The following is a 9,422-nucleotide window of genomic DNA, read 5'->3' as shown; positions in this document are numbered from 1 at the left end:
TTTCCTCTACACTCATCCTGCTATTCTCCCATTCTCTGGAAAGTTCTTCTTCTCTTCCTCTAATTCTATGATGATTCCTTCAGGATCTTCTGGGAGATGCCTAAACCAGTTCTGGAGAAAATACAAATGACTAGTAAACGTAAAAATGTAGTAAATGTAGAAACTATGCTCAAATTTACTAGCAAGTTAAGATAGTTAACATGACCTTTCAATACTTTGGAAGGATTTTCTTTTTTCTTTATTTTATTTTATGTTTTAGGCAAGGCAACACTTGGTTGACCTCACAGATTGCAAGGTCCTTGTCAGCTTACAATCCCTTATTTTTTTTATTTTTTACGCTTACAGCATCTGGTCTTCCTAGGTGGTCTCCCATCCAAGTACTAAACAGGCCCAACTCTGCTTAGCTTCCGAGATCAGATGAGATCGGGCTTGTTCAGGGTGGCATGGCCGTAGACCTTGGAAGGATTTTAAATCTAAGGGGAAGTGGTTAGAATACTTTTAAAATGAGTGCAACTTTGTTTAACTCTAAGTAGTTTTAATTCTCTAGGTATATCTTAAGCATAAATATTCTGAGTTGAAGCGATTTTTCAACACCCAAAGTAGCAGCACTGCACAAAAAAGTAAATATTTGCACCTCAAAACAGAATTCCAACTTCTGAAAACTGGTGATGTGATCTCTAATTAAATTCTCTGGTAAGAACCTGGAACGCAGATATTTGTAGTTCACGCAAAGTCATTACTCTAGAGTCATCATTTCAAAAAGCCTCATAAACATTGTACATTTACTATCATAAAACTGTGCAGAATAACAAAAACATAAACACCAAGAATTTGGTGACTGAGATAATCTGCATTATGCGTTATGCGTTACTGTTTGCTAATCTGTGTGTGCTGTCTATTGCTGATCTGACTAGCTGTGGAGGCCAATACAGAGAATTTGGTGGTGGTGGTGGTAGGAGAGTGAATGATAAGCTATCTTAGGTGGAAGAATGCTCTGGACCACTAGATGATCACTAGGATCCTGCTTCACTTGAACATTTTCCGATCCTTTGGTAAGGTTATCTGTCTCTCTTCTAAGAACTCTCTTCCACATGGAGTCATAGTGGGAGATTGTCCACACCTGTATCCAAGTGGAAAATAAGTTACACTGACATATGAGGCTTATTATTATTATTATTTTTTTTAAATTTTTTCCAAGTCTTTATTTTTGACATGATCTGAATGTCCAAGGGTAAAGGTTGTACGTTTCAGGATTTCATTATATTCTCGTCTTCTTTTCAATTACCGTTCTGCAGAAACTTCCTAGAAAAGTGAAACTAAATACAGTAAAGGGAGCACAATACAGAAAGGTTTAAGATTTTTATGCTTGGGGAAACAATGCTCACTTTCCCACTTAAAACATATTTCTTAAAAAGAGATGATTACTTCAATGTGCCACCAATGAATTCCACTTTCCATCCATTTAGTTGAGTGTAGTTATTTTTGATATAATACCTATATGATACTGAAAAGTCACAACTTGTCCTAAGCTGCATTTAGACTTTAAATCTCTCTTTTAAAGCTCTGTTTATTTTCATTAAGCCTCTTCTTTTTAACTAGGTGATGTATTAGTGTTAAGAAATGTACAGCTTTGGCTGCCTTGGCTATTTTCCCCTCATGCAGATTTTATGCTGGTAAGTGTGCACTAAAGGGCATTCGTATAATTACTTGTTTAATCTGGAAGCTCTGTACACTTTGTATGCTCCTCAGCACAGTTTCCAGCTCAGGTATTAATGATGTTTTTGATGAGTTGATGAGGTTGATATTGATGGTGATGAAAAGAAAATGAGAATAAAATTAGCACAGCGAGACTTAGAAACAGCAGAAGTTATGTTTTCATTTTTACATAAAGTGCTTTGCAGGGAAAGATAAGCTTGATACTTTTAGAATGTCTACGACATTCATGTTGTAACCACACTCATGGCTACTTGCTTGTTGACTTAAACAGGTATAGACTTGATTCTAGATGCTAGTGTTACAGCTATTTGTTTCTATACGACAGGAAGAAAAATCATCTTTCCTTTTGATAATTTGAAATAAAATAATTATTTCTTATAATTTAGAGTATATAAGGAGCTTCTAGAGATTATTCAGCTCTGCTTTTAGATGGGCCAGTTTATATTATTCAAAATAGAAGAGAATATATTTTGTTTTTTAAAAATCTTTAATAAAGCTTACTTTTGGCTATTCCAGGATACGAATGTCATCAAATAAATCCCTTGATTTTACTGTTTTGAGTACTTGTATAGAAATTATCATAGAATTTTGTATAGTTCTTTGTCCCCAAAGTCTCTTAAAGTATTATAATATTGCTCCTTTCCCTGAATGCGTACAATGAAAAGTTTTGTAATTACTATATATTGTAGGTTAATTTTTACTTTTCTTAACCTGTCATGATTATTGGTCTATTGGTCCTGCTACTTAGTCTGCAATATTTATTTTTTCCTCTCTAGTTCTCTGTTTTATGAACTACAATCCAGCTAAGGACCTAGAAAGATGGGCTAAGTATTTGGATGACTAGGCCTGGTTCCTTCTCACCTTTTACTAGACCTTGTCCCAAGGTGAAACACCTGTCTGAATCATGTGGGGTGATGTAAACAGCAAAAGTATCAGGCCCCACCCTAGATTTGCTTGAATTAGAATGTGCACTGATGAGACCAGGGAATGTACATTTTAACAAATTCCTAGGCGACTCCTGTATATTATGTGAAGAACTGTTACACTGGTAACCTCATACTGCTTTCACAGCCTTCCATTTTGACCACAAAAGACCATTTGATTATTAGTATAGCCTCTTAGACTCCAGCCAGTCCCTGGATGGGAAAACTTGAATAGCAGTATTGTGCTATATTGACCTGGAGTTTGATAAGCTGTCTTGAGGTTCATATTAAATGGTATGTGAGGCCTCTCTGAAGTGATAGGGGATTAGAGCTATCAGTGCAGTCTTTCTATTACAGTTACTTTGCCCCAGCCTCCAACTAGATGTAATTTGGTTCATACCTTACTTGTTCTTTCTACCTCAAATGAGAAGTCATTAGAATGTTTTGGTTCTACTTGATATCGACCTTGGAATAGAACATACTTTCTCTGAAAAATGAGAGTGGAGATAGTAAAGTAGTGATAATGTAGAGAATATACTAGTTCCTCAACTTCCTTCCTGCAAAACTAGAAATTTATGTGCATTTATATTCATTCTTTCTTTTTTCTTCTTCCTTAAAATGGAAATGACACTACCCACTCCCTCCCGATTAAGGCTTCCTTCATTGTACCCTGGATCCCGTTTTTCCCAATCTCTAAGTGATTTTGATTTATTGATTATCCCCACTTCCTGGATCATCCATATCTTCTCATTAGCTCCTTCCTTTCAAGTTTTGACCATGCTCAACTCTTCCTCATATTTTCGGAATCCAACTTTCCCCTCTCACACCTCTACTTCTCTCTTCCCACTAATAGTCCAAATCAATGAAAGCATTATTGACACTCTTGTCTTACTTCCTTATTCTCCACTTTTTTCCCCCAGACCCACTATAATTTGATTTTGGGGCCATTGCACCACTAAAACTGCTTTGCCAGTCATCAAGCTCTCTACGCTAAACCCAATGAACACTTCTCAGTCTTTTCCTTATTTGTTAGCTTGGCAGCATGTGATATTATTGACTATTTCATCTGTCCTAAAAAACTTCCTTCTTACTTAAGAGGCATCCTTAGCACCACCACCTCACACACATACCTCATCTACCACCCCTCATCTACCACTCCTCATATTCCAGTTCTTTGAGTGGCACAGACTCTCTTTAATCTCAGCCTTTTCATCTGTACTTCTATTTACCTGGAATTGTTTCATTCCTCTTCACTTTGCCATCTCCAACCTGCCTTCTAATTCCCCTTCCTTATTGCTTTCTCTGTGTTTTTTCAAATGTGCATAAGTTGTTCTTCCCATTCATGTCCACAGAACTCCTTACATGGCATTTTTTTTTCACTAAACTTTAATTGCCTATTCTTTTATATTTCTCTTTAGAGTATACATTACATAAGGCTAAGAACTGTTCAATTGTTTTCTCTAGTGCCCAGTAGCCCACTATAGTATATATAGTGTTTGGCATTGGGGCTAGATAAGAGCATAATCAAAATATATTAGATCAGTAAATAGAAATGCACATGCACAAATACATACACTTGCTCTTTCTCTCTCTCTCACACACACATCTATGGTTCTATGGATACTGTGGGAAATCTGATTGAGTATGTGACATTTTACCTTTAGGCCATAGTTTTTAATTGGGAAGATATGTTCACAAAAGATTGGAATAAAGAACAGTAAGTGCTTGGAGAAAAATGGATGACACAAATAACATACATGTTAAGAAAAGGGTGGTTACACACTCAGCTGAGGTGAGCAGTGTATATACAGAGAAAAAACTTTTTTAAAAAACTTAACCTTAAAGGGTGACATGTGTTTTGATGGGGAGATGTAGGAAGAAGACATTTCCTGAGAGAAGCAACAGTGGGATAGAAAAACAGCAAAATTAGAGAGAGAGAGAGAGAGAGAGAGAGAGAGAGAGAGAGAAGAGAGCACGCAAATAGGTTCTAGGCAAGAATAAAAGAAAAGACTGGGAAGTTTGGCTGGTCATGTAAATTTGTGAAAGAATAAAGAGTTTAAACTTTATTTTTTAGTAAGTGGAAAAAATTAAAATATCGAACTTCATATTTCCCCCACATGCTACCCTAACATATAAAATTATTAATTACGTTTACTTTTTCCCTTAAACATGTAGTCATTTATGCAGTCAGACCCAACTGATATCTGAGCACCAGCTCTAACAGAGATTATGTACTCAGAGTTCTCTTTCAACATAGCTGATTATATGCTGCTTCTGTATGTGAAATAATTGTCCTGGTCAATTTATTGTTTTGCTATTTTAAAATTTCAATTAAAAATTAAAAAAAAAATTACAGTGGTGTCTAACATCTTCAGGTATCACTGGCACAGTTTCTTTATTGTAACTGATAAGTTAGTATGATGAGAATTGAATTCACATGATCCATATCTTTCCAGATAATTAGAGAACCATTGAATGAGTAACAATCTAATTTTTATTCCTGCAAAACATACATTCTCTTTTGTTACCTTGTATTAAATTTTTTAGATTTTTTGCGATCCCTCCACAGATTTCTAGTTCATATTCAAGTCTATTTGAATTCACTTGGTAATATTATTATATGTCAAGTGAATGATTTACTAAACTTAGATATACCCTTAAACATTATCTTCTCATAGTTAATTTAAAAGTGATTTAAAAACACAGGACACATTTTTTTTTTTTTGCAAATTTTTGTTATATACTCTGATGGTGTTAATATCCTATTAATGAGGCAGAGCCTCAAATGCAGCTTGAATATTTTTATTCTTTTTATGTTAATCTACAGTTTATTTCCAAGAGTAGTTGATTAAAACCATCTCCTCAGTCTTTGGGCTTTCAATCCCACAATCACTTTTCTGTGCTCTTAGAAGATGTACTTCTATGTTACTGAGAAATTCAATGCAAATGTTCTCCCAGGGCCTCCCAAGGAAGTGCACAAATGTGTTTCTTCAAAGACCAGCTTTTAGATACCTGTCCTGGCATTGCTGGCCAGTATTAGATAAGAAAGGACTACAAGCTATGTCGACTAAGCGAAAATACATCGTTCCACTTTCATAAAAATTCCTCTCCCCTTGCCCTGGAATACTCTCAAGTTGGAAGGAGAAAAGGCAAAGAAATGCAAAAGAATAGCTACCATTTTCTTATCCCAGAGCCATTGCTCAGGCCAGAACTGAGGGATGGGAAATGACTGGGATTGGATGTTAAGTTAAAGATTTAACATAAATTCATTTAAAAATTTAAAAATCTAAAATGAGTCTTAATTTCCAAAATGACTATATATATTTTTTTAGCTGGAAATGCTTAGATAGTAAGAAATACAGTTGCAGTAAAAAGAGATTTAAAAGAGCATCTTGAAGACAGTAATGGGAGAAAAATAAAGCTGTCTCCTATTTGTACAACATCTAGTTCAGCCCACTTAATTCATCTGCAATGATACTTATGTTGGATATGTTAGAATTATCATTGGACTTATACAGCTGAAAAAAAGATCAGCCTCCAAATCATCTTAATTTTCCACCCCTCTTCTAGTTTCTCTATATTTTCTTTTCTCCTTTCTTTCTTTCCTTTCCTCTCTCTCTCTACTTCCTTCCTTCCTTCCTTCCTTCCTTCCTTCCTTCCTTCCTTCCTTCCTTCCTTCCTTTCTTCTTTCCTTTTTTCTTTCCATTATTTCAAAAATAGAGAGAACAAATCTTTGCCAGACACTGTGCTAAGTGTTAGGGATAAAAGAAGAAATAAATAATCCTCGTCTTCTTGGATTTTACATTCCAGTATCAGAAAATATGGTTAATAATGCCTTTTAGCTAAGACTGAATTAATTGAGGGAGTATGCCATAAGACTATCTAGTAAAGAGTATTCCAGGTGGAGGAAAAAGTAAATATAAAGACCTTTAAGCAAGAGTGTGACCAGCAGCCTTGAGAAGGAGTAGAAGCTCAAAAAGATAAGGAAGGAGTGGGGCTGGAGGCAGATTGTGTAGGACCTTGGGCCTTAGGTTTTATTCTAGGTGTGATGGAAAACCATTGGATGTTTCTCATTAGTGATATAATTTGATTTGGGTTCTAAATATATATAAACCATAGGTAGACAAGAGTGGAAGCCAGATGACCAGTTAGGAAGTATCCTAGTAGTCCAGGCAAGAGATGAGAGATGCTTTTGATAAGGAGCTAGAAGTAGATCTGCTAAGACATGATTAGGTTTTCGTTATAATTTGAAGATGGCCCTGATAGAATTTGGTGATGGACTAGACATGAGATATGCAAAAAAAGGAAGTCAAAGATGATTCCTAGGCTTATTTGTTTATGTGTGTGTTTTCCAGAGTAATTGGCTGTAAATGTGGACATCATCGGTGACTTTGATGAATGGGGTTTCAGTGGAATGGTAGAGTTGAGAGCTTGACTGAGGCTGGTTCAGGAGAGAACAGGAAGATAGGAAGTAGGAAGAATGAATTGACAATCTTTTAGTCTAGGTTTGCTGGAAAGAGGAACAGAGAAATGGGGTGGTAGCTGCAGCTGATGAGTGATCAAAAGAAGGCTTGTTTTCAAATGAGTAATATTGCAAAAGATTTGAATGCTGGTGGAAATAATAGAATAAAGTGGAAGAAAATCATGATATGGATGAGCAAGAGATAATTACAAGAATGAAGTAGGTAAAGCAGTGAAAGGGAGAGATATTCAATGGTTAATTTGGAATTAAGCAATGACATCAGTTGTGTCTTGCATAAACAAAAAATACTGACTATACATATTCCGTTGGGAGTATCAGGTCACCTAGGCCATGGAAAAAAGCTCTTTGTAAATGAAAAACTACTTATAAACATAAAGGCTTATATTTAGTTGAGTTGTTTTTACTAAATCAAATAGTCACATCACCTACCTTTGACAGATGTATTGGCAAATGGAGTTCAGGTACTACTGGGGGAAGGTGGCAGAAGCCTGTATTCCTACATACTTTTATGAACACACAGTTTTTATATAATTAGACCAGCAACAAATATTGGAGCATCTTTAATGTGCCAAGGTACAGATTCAGGTACTGGAGATACAGTGATGAAAAAGACAAAGTCGCTGCCCATAAGGACTTAAATTCTAGTAAATGGGGAGAAAGATAGATAGATAGATAAATAGATAGATAGATAGATAGATAGATAGATAGATAGATAGATAGATAGATAGATAAAGAAAGAAAGAAGGAAGGAAGGAAGGAAGGAAGGAAGGAAGGAAGGAAAGAAGGAAGGAGAGAGAGAGAGAGAAAGAAAAGAAAGAAAGAAAGGAAAGAAAAAGAAAGAAAGAAAGAAAGAAAAAGAAAGAAAGAAAGAAAGAAAGAAAGAAAGAAAGAAAGAAAGAAAGAAAGAAAGAAAGAAAGAAAGAAAGAAAGAAAGGAAAGAAAAAGAAAGAAAGAAAGAAAGAAAAAGAAAGAAAGAAAGAAAGAAAGAAAGAAAGAAAGAAAGAAAGAAAGAAAGAAAGAAAAAGAAAGAAAGAAAGAAAAGACATTTTCTGGTGATACTTTTTAAAAAAATTATAGGGAATATGATAGAGATACACTGACCTCATTCCCTTGAAAATGATTTTATTAAACATGGGGCCCGTGTGTTCCAGAAACATACAATATGATACATATTGTGATAGACTGAGATTATTTCTCATTCTCACAAACTTGTGAGGCAGGCAAAGTGAGACAGAATCATCTTTTCAGATGAGGAAGTGCAGATTCTAGGAACCGGGCACAAGTTGTAAAAAAAAGACTCAAATACGGACATTTTGGCTTCAAGCTTATCACTCTTTTTGTGACAGCAGGAAAAATGTATGTATGATAAATTGAATATTCTTATTATCCACTTCATAAATCATCTTATATGTTCAAAACAAACCCAATTATAAACATACAGGAATTAATATCTTTTAGATTTCAATAGGCTCCAGGAAGTTTAGGTTTGTACTTTTTGAGAAAAATGTAAAACTTGGTACTATTGATCAATCTTCCATAATGACACTCTTTTAGGTTGTCAAAAATTTGTCTTTCAATGTTATATTTTAAATTATTTAATTTTACTATTATCTTTTTTTATTTTGTACCTTAAACATTAATGTTTGCTAACGTGCTTTTTTTTTTTTTTGAGACTACACAGAGAGATTCCTCTAAATAAAAAGGTAAATATTTTAAATTAATACCCTTTAAAATTTCACTTTAGAAACATGAAACCATTTGGGGAACATGAGTGTGCTGTACAAGGCTGTTGGCTAAGCAACTCTAAAGCCACAGATTCCTTGTTAACTAAATGCTAAAGCAATGGATAAAAAAAGTATGAATACTTTAATACCCTCTTTTCCTTGTACTTAAACTAGGCAAAGATTTGGATCTGAAAGACAATTTTATCTTTTAAGCTCCTGAAAATTTTGAGTTATTGGTATTTGTACCACTAATTAAATGCAGTGGAATTTTGAAATTTATTTTTCAAACTTTCTGATTGTGGTAAAATTGAATACAACTTTTAACTATTAAAAATGTAGTTTCTAAAAAGAATACTGTGTAATATTGCAGGCTGCCTTTCTTTATTCTAGTTTTGTAGATGTAAGCTCTGGGTTTTTAAATGTTTTGATAGAAGTTAAAATGTATAGTGTTCATGATGACAACAGAGAGCAATATAGTAACTTTATGAACATAAAGCAACTGAGAATCAAGAATTAAATGGCTTTATATTGACTTTTATTTCTGGGGTCCCAGACTTTTGATAATCTTGTGCATAA

At 34.5% G+C, this 9,422-nt stretch overlaps 1 pseudogene; it reads right to left on the bottom strand.

Annotated features, from left to right (window-relative positions):
* Window positions 1-336: 336 nt before the first annotated feature.
* On the bottom strand, window positions 337-455 carry LOC111744139 (annotated as a pseudogene).
* Between the last annotated feature and the right edge of the window lie 8,967 nt (window positions 456-9,422).

This window comes from Pteropus vampyrus, unplaced genomic scaffold (genome assembly GCF_000151845.1).
Source record: "Pteropus vampyrus isolate Shadow unplaced genomic scaffold, Pvam_2.0 Scaffold5, whole genome shotgun sequence".
In the NCBI taxonomy this organism is placed as follows: domain Eukaryota; kingdom Metazoa; phylum Chordata; class Mammalia; order Chiroptera; family Pteropodidae; genus Pteropus; species Pteropus vampyrus.
Note: the sequence above shows the minus strand (reverse complement) of the source record. Positions and strands in the feature narration are given on the sequence as shown.